The sequence below is a fragment of the Capsicum annuum genome, chromosome 3 (assembly GCF_002878395.1).
Source record: "Capsicum annuum cultivar UCD-10X-F1 chromosome 3, UCD10Xv1.1, whole genome shotgun sequence".
Lineage (NCBI taxonomy): Eukaryota > Viridiplantae > Streptophyta > Magnoliopsida > Solanales > Solanaceae > Capsicum > Capsicum annuum.
This window is the reverse complement of record NC_061113.1, coordinates 178934474-178950701: the sequence shown is the minus strand read 5'-3', so window position 1 is coordinate 178950701 and position 16228 is coordinate 178934474. Positions and strand designations below refer to the sequence as shown.

Below are 16228 nucleotides of genomic sequence, written 5' to 3'. Positions count from 1 at the left end.
TCACTATATCACTAGTCTCATGATGGTTGGTATGGGAGCTCTCAATCATAATTGCTTGAATACTACTAATGGCATGAGGTTAATACTAGCACCCAAATCACATAATGCTCGAGTGAAGTTGAAAGATCCAATGGTGGAAGGTATAGTGAAAGCACCAGTATCGTCCTTCTTCTCCACTAATAATCTAGTAGCTAAGCACTGCAGTGATAAATATTGTCAAATGGATCATACATGACTGACGTCTTCTTGGTGATTAAATCTTTCATGAATTTTGCATATCCTGGCATTTGCTTTAATGCCTCTACAAGTGGGATGTTGACTGACAGCTCTTTTAACGTAGATAAAAAATTTTGATATTTACTCCCTTCTTGCTTGTTTTTCAACCTTTGCAGAAAAGGAGGGCTGGGTCTCGGGATGGACTTCAAAACAGGCTTCTCAACCTTTTTTCCTTTGTCTTTCTTGCTAGTACTCTCCACATCAACAGAATCATCATCATTCCTTTGTTCATCAATAGTGGGTACAAAGAGGTCTGTGGTGATTTTACCACTCTGAGTGGTAATGGAATGGCACTGACTATCATTCTTTGGATTTACCACTATGTTAGTAGGGAGAGTGTCAAGCTACCTTTGATTTACTGTGGCTAACATCTGACCAAATTTTTGCTCCAACTGTTTGATTGTGGCACCATTACTCAAGTTTTTAATTTAGCCCTGATAGATCTACCTTAATCTCCTTAAGATAACTTTCTTGAATTTCTTATCCTTTGACTAATTTTGATAAAAGTACCTCCATTCTGGATTCTGAATCACGACTACTTGGTGAAACATATTTGTCACTATTCTCCTGTCTTTGTATCTGCCATTGGGCTCAAAAATCCAACAACCTACAATTAAGATACTTCGTTTCCTCTTCAGATTCAATCTCAAAAGTTCTAGAAGTATATCCTAGTGTCGCAACTGCATTTACTTTCTAAGCACATATTGTTGCAAATTGTTTTGTAAGCAGCCCAAAATCTGTTCGAAGTCGTGCTACCAAATCCTGACCAACTCCATAATCATTAGTTGCTCAATAGCATATGTATCTGCACCACTCTCAGCATTTCTAGTATACCAACCTATATTAGTCACCAAAATATCATCAATCATATTCTGCGCAGCATCCCACCGAAGATGCATGAATGCACCTCCCAAAATTGTATCTGCCATTGCTCTAGAACTGACATTCAGTTATTTGTAGAAGATTTCTAACAATTTGGACCCTGTGAATTTGAAATTAGGTACCATGCTCAACTTCTACTTGAATCTTAACCATGCCTCATGCATGGATTTTGTAGGTAACTGTCTGAAATTATAAATTTCATCTTTTAACTATAGTATCCTTACATAAGGGAAAAATCTATTCAAAAACTGTCCATGCAAATAATATCAAGTAGTGATTGAACCTCTTGTAAGTTCCCCTAACCATAGTGAAGCTTCACCTGTCAATGAAAATGGGAATAACCTCAACCTCAAAGATTCTTGATCCACTCCCGAAATAGTATATGACGTGTAGATCCCAGTAAAATTAGCAAGATGCATGTTTGCATCATTAATAGGTGATCCTGTAAACACACCCATCAAAATAAATAATTAGATCATAGAGCTAGTAATAGAAAACTTCACATTGGGGGTAAAGAAGGAGGAATGATGGCTCATGCTTCAGTAGGTTCAACAAAACCTGTAACACCCCATATTTTTCGAGCTAGAAATCAAATCATTGTTCCTACGTGCATAAGCTCAAAATTTCCATGGTTTAGATTTAGATTAATGTGTCAAGATCTTTCCCCCTAGTATATGAAGTAATTATGATTCGGATCAAGATTCGGGTTTCATCTTTCAAATCCTATAATCTAAGGTACATGGGGTTTATCCTAAAACTACATGGGCTTGTTCAAACACTTGAATATGACTTAAAGTTTATCAAGCATGAATTTACAAAGGGGTTTTGGAATCTATGTTTTAAATATTGCATCCGGAATGTTTCAATGCTATTATTGTCTTGGCCTTGAGGCCTTTCCCCTTAAACTGATTTATACTCATATGTTATTCATATGTATGAAATTGAGTTTTGAAGATTGATGGAGAGAATAATTATGAAGCCCCTCTCTTGTGATGAATTAAAGTTTATGATCTTACTGGGAATGATTTGAAATGCATGTTTTAAGGTTTGAAAGTGGGTTTTCTTGATTTCATAGTATTTGAACATGATTTAGAGATGATGAGAGGGAGTCTTCTTGATACAACTATATACTTGTTTTAACGAGAAGGAATTTCATATAATTGAGTAAATTGACATGACCACCTTACGTTATTGAAATGTTGAAAAAGAGAGAGTTTCTTGTATGCGTTTACATGAGTTTAAAGAATGAGTTCTTTGAATCAATTTATTGATGTGGTGCTCCCAAGCCTTATGTTTTGAAAAAAGAGATTTTGATATGCTATTAATGGCTCAGAGATGCGACTTGCAAGTCAATGGTATGACGATACCATATAAATGTATGCCATAACATAGATAGAGTTTTTCAGAGTTTGATTTCAGGGAATGAAATGTCTTAAAGAGTTAAAAATGGGCTTAAAGAGGGTTAGGTGGTTACCTAAAAAAGTCTTGAGTTCAAGTAACTCTTAGCCTTAAACCATATTTTGCCGATACGGGTATATTATTATTATACGCAGCCTACGGCCCTGTGGCGTAGTAGAGATAGAGACTTTAACCCTTGCAGCAAATTTGGGTTGGGGGCTTGGTTGCCGAGCTAATGGCAGATTCCATATAGCCCATGGAATTTTAGATTTGTAGGGTATACCACCTAGCGCAGAAGTAAAACAAAGATATGTCATAGAGTTCAGATGATTTTTATAGAGTTTTAAATATGCCCATGTAATTCTTACCATACGATATATTTATGAACTTTTAAAATTTCTCTCATATATGTTGAATATAAATTATTATTTTGGATTTGCTCTGCGTACCAGTACAATTTTATGTACCCCTATCTCTTAGGATCTGAGGCTCAATCTAGAGGTCCGGCTAAGCAGTAGAGTTTTCAGACAGAAGTAGACTGTGCAGTGGTGAGCCTTCTTTTTTCCAGAAGGCATTATTTTTTTTTTTGGGTCCACTGGGGCCTTCTCTCAGATTCAGACAGTTGTCATTTGAGTATGTAATAGAGATTTCACAAACTGGTTCAAATATTGTCTAGTTATTATTAGATTTTTATTCTTCATTGTTAAGTTATATTCAGAGTATGATCATGACTCCGTATTATATTACATTTACGCATCTTCTTTTATTGTATGAATATTGTGCATAACTACCAGATAGAGAAGGGTGTCTGGGCGTTTATTATTCGGGATGCTCATCATGGCCAGGGCCTCAGTTCGAGTCGTGAAAAAACCCATATCCTCTTCATCGTCATATGTGTAAGTGCTGATATACATAAATCAATGGAGCTCTGACTCTCCAAACTCTGTCTCGATTCTCGGCTACTTGACTTGGCCTGACTAGTTCTCTTTGATGAGTTAATTCGGCTTCTTCAGCAATCGATCCTCATGGGTTGCTCTTCTTTCACACTCTGCAGTAGCTAGAAGTTGTTGCGTCTATAAATCTGTAGCATTCTGTAGATCACCTTGAGCATGTGAAAGTGCCGCAATAGGATCAACAAGGGAAGGGTTTTGAACCCCAGTAGGAACACATCATGAACTTGTCCTGACATCCTTCTCTGTGTTTGAAGAATTCTTTCAGGATCTGGATCAAAAATAGGTAAGGGATTGCCTCTTCTCCTAGTGTTTGACATACACCGGTATATGCCAAATCAAGAAAAGAAAATAACACTCGTGAACTTCACCAATTTAATTAACTACTCAAACTGATGCCGTCAAAAATTAACCTCCAAAAAAGTATGCTACAGTCAATGCCAAATATAGTAACCCAACTAGGTTGGGGTCTATCAAACAAGAAAAATGTTGAACAGTTGCTTAACCTTGATGTAATTTACGAGCAGTGCAGAAAGTAAATGGGGGGATTTTAGAATTATCAGTAACTATTAACCAAACCATGAATGCTTTTCTGACCAATAGAAGATGAACACTAGGACTCTGTTTCCCCTGGCTTCTCAACTCTGTAAATTTCACGTTTTCAACCCGCCTATTTTGCTGCTCTACATGTAAAGTCAACAAGATATATATTATCAACCGTCTTGTGAACGTGTTGATAAGTCTCACCCTTTACCATGTGAGTCTCAAGGCATCGCCTTATTTCTCCTTGTCTATGACTTTAGTTTAACTTTCACCTTTTGAGTCTCAAGTTGATTAGATGAGATGATGGAATAAGAAGATGGACGTGAATCTCAAATTACTGTCTTAATCTTCTTTTCCTAATCTCAAACTCCCTTGTGAGGACGTGTGTAAATACAGGCTATCCCCAAGCTTCTAGAGTAGCTCTGAGGTCAATTATTATGAAGAAGATTAAGATACATGCGTAAATGTTAGAATAGATGAATCATCCACTTTTTTTGCATAGATAATCCATCGGGGTTCCTACAATCCTAGTTAGGGAAATTAGCCGCTCATGTTCATGTAAGAATCCATGATAATCAATGAAGAATTCATGTAATTAATTGCACAAAATAAGTTGAATAAAATCCAAAGTCTTTGACTGAATAATAAGCCAAAATCTCAAGAACAATGTAAAGTATGTAAAAGTATGTAAGAATATTGTAAGAGTAATGTTAAGGACTGTAACCAAATAAAACAGAAACCTTATGGTATTTATAGTATCTCAAAATAACCTAGAAATCCTAGTAAAAAAAGGAATAGGAAAAGTAATGTCGGCACAAGGTACAACTCACTCTTCCACTCATAAGGTCTTCTTACAAGTCATAATATACCTCTCGTATCCATTCCAGTGTCTGATCTTCCATGGGCTTCACTTTTTGTTCTTCTTACAACTTATGCTCACGAATCATATCTTGACCATACAACTCATGGCCTTCACTCGTTACCACCTGGGACTTCTTCCTTTAATCCTCTGAACACTGGTCTACTTATGGTTTGTCCATACGAGTCGTACTTACACTTTTGACTTATCTTCTTCTAAGACTTCAATTTAGAATGATCACCTGAGGTTCTGTTCTTCTTACAACTTGTATCCTCATCTCATGACTCGACTGAGTTCTATCTTCTCTCATCTTGGTCTTTATTTCTATTGTGTTTATGAGTCAACCTATGAGTCGTATGTTGTGTTAACGACTCGTAATATCACTCGTATCATCAACAGCCTTCATCTTTTCATGTATTTTTCTTCCAATTTCATTCCACGCTATTATTGACCTATTTTACCTGTAACAAAAATAAAACCACCTTATATCCACTAAAACAACCTAAGTGCAAGTATAAATTCTGGGTTTTAAGCATCAAAAGTGTCATGTTTCCAAGGCATATCATATAACAACTATCATGCAAGTTTGAGATGCCGTCTTATGAAGTTTTTTATGGTAGAAGATGTTACTCTCCTATTGGTTGGTTTGAGACTTCTAAGGTGAGCCTCATGGTACGAATTTGATTCAGGACTCGTTGCATAGATTCAGGGTGATTTAGGATAGGTTGAGAGCAGCTCAAAGTAGCTAGAAGGCCCATGTAATCCTATGTAGATCGTCGGCTTCATGCCTTGAGATTTGGAGTTAGTGACCATTTATTCCTTTGTGTTTCACCCATGAAGCATGTGATGAGTTTCGAAAGGAAGGGTAAGCTCAGTCTTCGATATATTAATCCTTTTGAGATTCTCCGCACAATTAGCGAGGTAGCGTATGAGTTAGCTATACCTCAAGATTTTGCAGTTGTTCATCCAATTTTTCATGTCTTTATGTTGCGAAAGTATATTTTGGATCTGTCTCATGTGCTTAGATGGGACTCAGTCCAGTTAGATAAGCAATTGACCTTTGTGGAGGAGCTCGTGCTTATTTTGGCTAGTAATGTGAGGCGATTTCATACTAGAGATATTCCTATAGTTAAGGTTCAGTAGAGGCACCGCCTAGTGGAGGAGGCCACTTGGGAGATCGAGAGTGAGATGTGGGACCAGTATCCTAACTTTTTCGAGACTTTAGGTATTTCCTCATCTTTAACTTTCGGAGACGAAAGTTCCTTAGTAGTGGATGTTGTAATGACCTTCCAGGTCATTTTTCGTATTCCTGCTTATTTTTACTGTTAAATCTTTTCCATAGCTTCCCTAAGTCATTTATGACTTGCTGGAACTGATAGTTCAATTATCGGGCAGTTCATTTGATTTGTAGAGCCAATTTCCCATTTAGAAATCATCATCGATTTCAAATGGTCGCGGGTGAAAAATTTAGTAAAATAGTTTTGGATGTAAATTCTGAATGCGCTAGTAGCTCCAAAATATTGATTTTAGGCTAGGTAGATCCTTGGTTTAGATCTCACTACACCCAAGCTTATTTTGACCAATTGATCAAAAAGTCAAAAATCGAAAGATATGGGTGTAGGACCCACAAGTGGTCTAAATGACATTGGATGGAAAATTTTAACTCACCAATGCGTCCAAAACATCGAGTTTAGTGGGATTACATAATTCATTTGCGAAAAACAGAGTCTGAATGAGTCTGAGAGGTCAAAAACAATTTTTGATCTTACGAACCCAATTTAAACTCGTATAAACAAACCCTTTGGCTGAAATTTGGGCATTTTCACTTCCTTTTGAACCCTAGAAGCCCTACAAAGACCTGGTGGCTCTAAATTCTTGGGGGTGAGTTAGAAGCTTGTTTAACATATAAATTTGCGATTAACAATGGATTTGAGGTAAGAATCCTTCCATTTCATAGTCTGATTTCCTGAATTTTTTAACATAACCCCAATTAGCTTGAGGGCATGATTTTATCCCAAATAATCTTGGCTTTGATTCTTGATGTTTATGATTCCCTATTAGTGTATGAACGTAGGCTTGATCTCAAAAACGTGTTTTTCGTATGTGGGACCTACTTGGGTTTTTTGATATCATTTTTGAATCTGAAGCACAATGGTGAAATATGGGTATCAAAATTCTCGTAATCATGTATAGATTGTGTTTTTGATAGAATGGCACTTTGAAGAAGCTTGTCGAAAAGAAAAAGCAAAGGTTTAACGATTTATGGGCTTTCTTTGGATTTGAGGTAAGTTAGGCTTACTTCTTGTTAGATTAAGCTATGTTATAGTAAAATTGTGATATCTTGTTGGATTGAGAGGGGTTCTAGGTGTTGGATTGATTAAATGGCAACACTTGGAATTAGTTGAATTATTTAAGTCATTTGAACTCATATTTTGAAATACTTGACTTGTAGGCTAGAATCTTAGTTATTTGGACTTCATGTCTCATGGATGGTATAAGAATGCTCTAGGTGCTTTAGTTAGATAAGAGTGACCTTGTTACTCATGCTAGGGTTAAGTGTCCCCGTTTTGTAAGATCTTGTGTTAAAATTTGGGTTGTTTAGTTGTTTAGAGTATTAAAGATATGTATTTTTGGTTTGTAGTGGTCTAGAACTGTGATAAATCTTGAATGCTTTGATGAATTGTTTGTCAATAATAATGAATAGTCTTTGCTAGTTCACTGGGCATTTTTTATCTGTTGTTATTTAATGAATTTTTAGTGAAACCATCTAGTAGAACTATTCAGTACTTAGCATTTTATAAGTAAACTAAACACTCATTAACTTAACACAGTTTCTTAATTCTATGTTGCCGCACGTTGTATCTCTATAAGCAGCCCTACATGTACATTGTTTACGATTAGAATTTCCAAATCTTATGCTCCAGTTAGTGTTTTATCCAACTGTTTGACCGCTTAATTCCAATGGCAGTGGGGACATTGTTTATGGGATCTTAATGTAGAAAGAACGTATCATATAAGTTGGATTTAACTTTTCTTGTATTAGGATTAAGTTTATTATTTGCCTCATCATATAAGTAATAAATATGGTTGTTAACTAAATTATGTTTAATACTATGAGTAACTATGGATTTTGCTATTAATCAAGCTCATGACTATGTTACCATTTGGGTCGTTTACTAGACTATTATTTTGGACTTTGGGCTATGATATTATTTATGTTATGTTTGTTTAGTAACCAAATCATTGATTATGCTAGAAAGCCCTCTCGATGCTAATATTGTGAGTTTTGATACTAAGGCTCTAAGAGGCATATTTATTGATTTCATGAGGAGTTATGCTACTAACCATGTTGAACCCGATAATGCATTATAATATTCATGCTATATATATATTCATACATCTATGGATAAATTGTCTTTGACAACGAATGATGAGATGTGAAGTTATGCTTTCTTACTTCTCTTTTACTTTAGCCCTCGTGGGGCTTGTCATTACTTTAGCCCTCGTGGGTTTTCCACTTTACTTTAGCCCTTGTGGGGCTTGTCTTTTATTCATTGGCATATATATTGATGTTATGATGATGCCCAGCGAGGCCAAAGGATGTATTGATGTTACGATGATGTCCGAAAAGGACGGAGGATGTATTGATGTTATGGTGATTCCCGACAAGGCCGAAGGATTTATTGATGTTACGATGATGCCCAGTTCGAGTTCGAAGGATATGTTTGTGATATTGATACCCGATTCGAGTCCGAGAAATATGTTGGTGATATTGATACCTGATTCGATTCTGGAGGATATTTTGATGATATTGATACCCGATTCAAATCTGAGGATATATTGATATTGATATGTACGATAAATATAAATATCCGCGTGAGAAATAAGGATTTAGTGTTGACCTTAGGGCATCGGTTATGGATCACTAGTGTTAAATACTTATAAAGTGGAGTGGTCAATGATTAATGAAAACTAGGGTATTGTAACGATTATTGGTTTAATGATGAATAAGACTAGTTGGTAAGTGAGATCTTGTAAAATAAGGATCCACCTAGTAAGCAATGTTAGCATTAAATAATGGTTAATGATGAAATTGTGGCCATTAGAATAAGCTATGTGGTAACTAGTTGACGATAAATGATTATATGACTTGATGACCAGAGGTTAATGGGCTTGATAATGACCTTTGTATAATAATATTCATTAGTTAGTAAAAATGAATAAATTCATGTCCAATGATGATAATATGGAATGAGGACCTATGATCGAAGTTGATGCCTAATGAAAGATGAGAAAATGATCAATTGTGATAAATGTGTAACAAGATCGAATAATGTTGAGTTTTGAATACGTTGTTGGTTATGTATATATATTGTTATTATTTTCTTGAGTGTACTCTCCGATGGTGTAGGACATCATAATGAATTTCTTTACTTTATGCACTAGTTGGTTTATGGGCGCCAACTTTGTATTTGCATTGCTTGTGAATGTGTTCGCGTTGTTTTAAGATTCCGAACCATTTATCTCTTTCTCACGATGGTATTGACATGTGATGATGCGTTATGGTGTATTATTATTCTGGTTGATTACTTATATTATCTACAGTAATGATGGAGACGATTTAGGTTCGATTATATACCTTGACTTAGATATGTTGATCTTGCATTATATCATCTTTATATCATGACTTAGCTCAGTCGACCCATGTTGCCTACTGAGTACCCGTTATTTTGACACTTATACTACACTTCGATACCTTTTTGGTGCAAATCCGAATACTAGTCACCTTCATTGAGTTGAATTCATACAGTGTTGACATTCCAGAGATAAGGTGAGCTCTTGAAGTTTCGAGTCACCCATTTCCCTTTATCTTAGATTAAGTCTTTTGTATTCAAGACAAATGTATTAACTATTTAAGATTTTTGGATTTCTATCTCTACCATACTTACGTGCTCTTGTACTAATATTACCAGGTCGTGAGATTGGTATCCGTATTTGACTATCTTTTTATAGTGGAACACTGTTTATGCAAAGATTGTGTCCATTTATTTTAGCCTATGTTAGGCATTTCTTACCTAGTTAACCCATTACGTTAGCTCCAAGTTAAGGTGTTGGCTTACCTTCCAGAGGAATTTGGTAGGTGCCCCCGTGACTTATAAATCGGGTCGTAACAGCTAGCTTGTACGCACCTCGATTAATTTCATAGATACCTACCACCTCACACCAACAACAAGTACCAAGTAACTATGTCTACCAAGGCTAGAATAGATGGGAAGAAATCACTTAGTGTTTGTCTTTGTTGAAATTTAAAACTGAGACCTTACGGTACTCAACCCCACTTCACTAAACCACTAGGAAACACCCTTGGAGCTACAATATCCAATATATACATTACCTTTCAAAAAAAAATATTATGCTAAAAGACGAGAAAAGTTCTATGAATAGGTAAACACCATAAGATTATATATCCGAATCCAAATAGTGGGGAAATATCCAAATACAATCCCAGAATTTGGTGTACAAGTCATGAACACCTAACAGAATATCAACACATCGACCTCAACATACAGATATTGTTTAGTGAAAGAAAAAATAAATAAATAAATAAATAAATAAATAAATAAAATAATAACAACAATAACAATAACAACAACAACAACAATAATAATAACAACAACAGCAACACAAAATAGGAAACTAAGGTGCAGTGAAAGAGACTGAGCATCTCATCATGGCAGTTTCCATGAACTCTTTAACTCGCTCCTAGGCTATACTAACGTCAGGCTAATTATCTGCACAAAGTGCAACTAGTATTAAGGACAACAATGCATACTTGGTAAGTATCACTGACCACTCCCAACAAGGTAATGGCGAGGATTGTACCGAAAATACTCAGTTGATGACTTGTACATACTTGGACCAAAAATACTCACTTGATAACCTATACAAAAAACCTATGATCTTGGCTAAAAATAAGACACAAAGACAACACAATAAGATAGGCAAAGATACAATATACAAGGTATGCACATGACATTTATATGAAATGCTTGAACCACAGGTCAGATATAAAGTATTATTATGAAGAATCAACCTTTACTAAATACACTAACGGTCCCAAATGATACATTACCTCATAAGGCACAAATCCATAGCAATGCACGATACTACACGAATGATCCATGTGCCAAAACATAAATCATACAAAGAAATCATGTCTCATATCGGTGATCATAATGTCTTTTTAATCTTTGGTTCACAAGATAATATTGCTTTTACTATTAGCAACATTGTCAAAAATTTTCTAGATGCAGTAAATTAATAGACTAGGCTCATGGAATCAATGATCATCAATAGATAATCATATTTGAATATGTACTGCAACTTCACCAAAATCATAACTATTCTTTTTGCTATAACTAACCAAAAAAAAATCCACTCCTCTTGCAACCAAGGATGTGGTCTAGTGGTTCAATGAAGTTGGGTTGAGCAGCATGAGGTCTCAAGTTCAATTCCCAACAGACATAACACTAGGTGATTTCTTCCCATCAGTTCTAGCCTTGGTGGTCAGGATTAGAACAGGATTACCTGGTAGCTGTTGTTGATGGGAGGTAGAAGATATCCCGTGGAATTAGTCAAGGTGCACGCAAGCTGGCCCGGACACCACGGTTACCAAAAAAAATCCACTCCTATAATCTTCCTTAAAATCCCAATGAATCCTTTCCTTTTTCTTTTTTTTTTCCCTTACCAGTTTTTGAATTTGATACTCAAAAGAAAGGCAAATGTAAACATGATTATAATGGAAGTTTATTTTAAAACATAATCAAAAGTAGATGGTTATCTTTAGAAAATATTTTGACACATGGAATCCACTGTGTCAAGATTTTGACAAGGTTCAAAGCTTTTCAGTCCACACTAGAGTTCATTATCATCAACAGAAAATATGATACAATTTGCTTGCAGAGAGGGTATCAATGGATCCAAAATATAATGGAGGTAAATTAAGACATTTCATACAACATTGGTATATTTTTTACCCTTATCCCTTTAACATTCAACATACAAATGGAACCAAAAAAAAGATAATAAAAAAACAATACAATTTTTTTAAGGATAAAAGGGATAAGGGTAAAATTTATACCGATGCTGTATAAAATGTCTTGATTAACAAAAAAGCAATACAGTGGAACTCACAGATTTAAGAAAACTAGATCTAGATTCACAGTCGTCATTGTTCACCCATAAAAACATGCAGACCTTACCCCTACAAACGTCTTCATGTTTCAGACGTGGGGATAGGTGTATATGAATGTGATGCCCATTCTGTCCATGAACCACCATAGACTACAATCTCAGTCTTCCCTAGTCGATGGAGGCCCTAAAAAGATAAAGATAAATGAACTGTGAATTCATCCGTCTTTTGTGATAATGGAATAGCCAAAATGAATATTGGGCCTTGATTAATGTACAATAGTACAAGAAAGAAGTGTACGAGAGAAAGAGGATTCAACTGACCAAGACAAGTATGCAAGTAGTTACACCAGTGCCACAAGAGGCAACTATAGGCTTGTCCGGAGAGATACCTGGCAAAAGAACCAAGTATTGTTAGAATTCACCTAAAGAGCAGGACATTTTCAAATAGCATGCATTCCATGGTTAGACAAGAAATTATTCAAGAAAAAGAAAATGGTTAGACAAAAGATTACTAGATGCAGTTAGATGATTAAAGAGAACCACATTACGGAATGAAAAAGTGACAACTCTCCGTTTCTAAGGGGAAGCTTTTGCATGCGCCACAATTTGCATTAACATGCAAATTAAAAGACATTTTATCCCTCCAATGCCAGATAGTGTATCAATACAAGTGGAAGAAAAAAGATAACACGAGCAAGCTCAAAGAACACCTAATATGAAAACCTTACGGTTTTAACCATGAACTGTTAGAGACCAATAACGTAGGAAAGACCAATAAGTCTACTGGGCCTTGAAACGCTAAATACAATCAAAGCATGGTTTTATCCCAAAAGAGAAAAGCTAATAAATTTTGTTAATGCATAATGTAGGATTAGCTCAGATACAATGACAATCAAAAATAGAAGTGCTAATATAAAAAAAAGAAGAAGAATATATTCAGTGTGAGATATAATAACTATCTACACAAACAATATTATTTGGACAAAAGAATTAAAGAAAAACTACAAATAATTAAGAGAATCAACAACAAAAACAAATGTCTCTATCCAAACAAGTTAAGGCCGGCTATTCCTCAGTGGCCATGTATCTCCATTTAAGCTCAACTCATGTAACAAAGAGAAATCTACAAAGAAAAAATCAAGTCAATTAAGTTCAAATACTATTTTATATTTTCTGATTTACAGGTAAATATTATGTTTTTTGAGTAACTATTTTTTGGTGTACTATGTTTTAAAATCTTTATCTAAATCACTACGGGAAACATTTTGCTAATAATTAATGCTCCACTATGCTGACTATATTTATTGCCTAGTGCTATCCTCTTAAAGGAGGTCTCTAACTACCTATAGACAATGGTTTGCATGATTTTGCAATGAATATGTTGCACTAAAGCACCCAACTACGCTTCATCGTAGCTTCAACTAGGATTATTGAATGTAAATCAGTGCACGAGCCTATGCAAACACATTTAAAAGCGGTAGATAGCTTGGTTTCTATAGGTCGTGGTCAACGAGAACTTATAATCGAGGACCGACAAAGAAAAATTACGGAAATGAAACATAACCAAACTCTAGCTAAGAACATGAGATTAGTTGTTGCCTTCATAATCAAACTTTTTCTCGAGTTCTTCATGGGATAGGAGTATCTGTGAGCCATCCAGCATCTGATAAGAATCACCACAAATAGATAGATTTGAATATACCACACAGCTACAAAACTTTCATCTAGGAATTCGTCTGTAAGGATTAAGCTTTGGAAACAAGGAAATACTGGAAAAACAAGTGAAACTCATATTTCCTTGTTTCATATCCTCAAAGTGATGATGTTATGTTCTTTGGGGATGGTCAATTCACAGGGCGATATATAAATTCAGCTCGTTAAAGGGAGGCTGAAACGTTAGAGTTCAATGAAAGAGAGAACTCCAATCTCTTGCTTTTTGATGAAATACAACTTATTAATTTATTCTCCAAAAAAACCCTTTAAATAGAAGTATTACAGCAATAGTCTAATCCTTATGAAAGTAGGAAAAATAAAACCCTATTCTAGAAAGTCTAATCCTTAAAAGTAGGAAACATAAACCCTATTCTAGAAAGTCTAATCCTTATAGAAGTAGGAAATATAAAATCCTATTCTAGAATAATAAATAAAACTACTAAAATATAATTAAATATTTAATAATTGATTTTCATAAATCCACAACAACAGTCCTTATGGTTACCCGTCTGTGGAGATCCAAAAGAAATTTATGTCCAAACCTCCTAGACAAGTTGAATGTCAATGTGAAGGATGCAATGAACACACTTTTCTACAAGAATAATTGGTTGGGTATTGGAAGTATGGCCTACATAGGGCTGGAATCTGACTTGAAGAAGTCTAATATATGATTGAGAAATGCATAGAACAACAATATTCATTTTAACAATTTGGAGTAATGCTATACGGGAGAGTGAAGATACATAGTCGTTTCTGCATATAAAGATCTGAACCAGGAGGAACCCAACTCAGTTTCCACCTTTTTAAACATAAACGGAAAGCGAAGATAGCATATAAAGTTGTTTTCTTCACCTGGTTGATAATTAAAGTGGTCATTAATCAAGATAACATTAAGGAAGCATGGAATTCAACTTTGCTCAAGATGCTATTTATGTGGACAGAATGTAGAGATAATCAACCAACTATCTTTACACTATAAAGTCATCAGCCAACAATGAGATCTAGTCCTCAACCTCAAAAGTCTTATCCCAACAACTATTTGATGGACAATTTGGAATGAGAGACACTCAAGATGTTTTCAAGATATATGCAGTCCTTTGTAAAAGATCAAGATGTATTCTTCTCTTTAGTTTTTGGTGTGAATTATAAATGATCAAGATTCAATTCTAGAAATTTTAGACCTAGTAAGAGAAGCATGGTAGTTGTTTTTTGGTCCTTAGATGTAACACTCATATTTTGGTTTCCAGCACAAGTATTGATGATTTATATACCGATTTTGTTATTTTCTCAAAACTGAAAAAAATTTACTATGCTTCTCAAGTCTGACAAGAATCATTGTGGGCATATTGTCTCTTGGACCTACGGTGATGCCCTTGTCTATCTGCAAAGATTCTTGAAAGATAAGGTGTTCCTATCTCTTTGTTCTTTTATGCTCGACTTTGCATCAGATTCCTGGAAAACCAATTGTGTGTATTACCTGTTCAACTTTCTAGCTTCTATCTATTCTTTGATGATTTATGTATGTTGAAGCTTTGAATTAACCTTGGGTAATCTTCATCTGTTATGTTCTTTGAAGGAAGGATTGATTAACAGGGCGATATATAAATTCAGCTCGTTAAAGGGAGGCTAAAACCTTAGAGTTCAATGGAGGAGAGAACTCTGATCTCTTCAGCTCATTAAAGGGAGACTGAAACCTTAAAGTTCAAGAGAAAACTCCAATCTCTTGCTTTTTGCTGGAATACGACTTATTGATTTATTCTCCAAAAAACCCTTTAAATAGGAGTATTATAGCAATAGTATAATCCTTATGAAAGTAGGAAACATAAAAACCTACTCTAGAAAATTTAAGCTGTATAGAAGTAGGAAACATAAAACCCTATTCTAGAATAATAAATAAAACTACTAAAATATAATTAAATATTTAATAATTGATTTTCATAGATCCACAATATTACTCCCCTCATGTTGAATGAGCTTGTCCTTGAGCTCGAATTTTAGGGAAACTGAATCATCCAATTCCAGCCTAGCCATTTTTTCTTGAAATCGACGTTGATAGATTTCACTATACCAGTTTACCAAAATATGACTAATTTTTCCACCGTATTGCTACTTTCAATAGATCTAAATCGCTGCAAATAATGTTTCCTTCTTCCCAACTCTTTGGTCTCTTTGCTCGTTTAAGTTGATGATACCCTAATTGTATTTCTTTCAACATGTGAAACCCAACCACTTCAACCTTTTCTGCTCCCATATATTGATTTTCAAAAAATTGTTCACAACGATGTCCCCAAATTAATTGTTTTGTGACATCATAAGTAGGAAATTCCATCTTTGTATATTTTGGTACTGTCGAATAGGAATTACCACTTATTGGATGATTTTGATCGATCAATTGATTTGGGGGTTTATTACT

The 16228-nt window shown here is 35.0% G+C and overlaps 1 non-coding gene across 1 annotated transcript; it reads right to left on the bottom strand.

Moving 5' to 3' along the window:
• Positions 1-11315: 11315 nt before the first annotated feature.
• On the bottom strand, positions 11316-15117 carry LOC107863678. Its single transcript, XR_001672403.2, has 3 exons — positions 14668-15117; positions 12424-12491; positions 11316-12286 (listed from the first exon to the last, which is right to left on the bottom strand). It is a non-coding gene; the product is annotated as an uncharacterized LOC107863678 (transcript).
• Positions 15118-16228: the final 1111 nt, after the last annotated feature.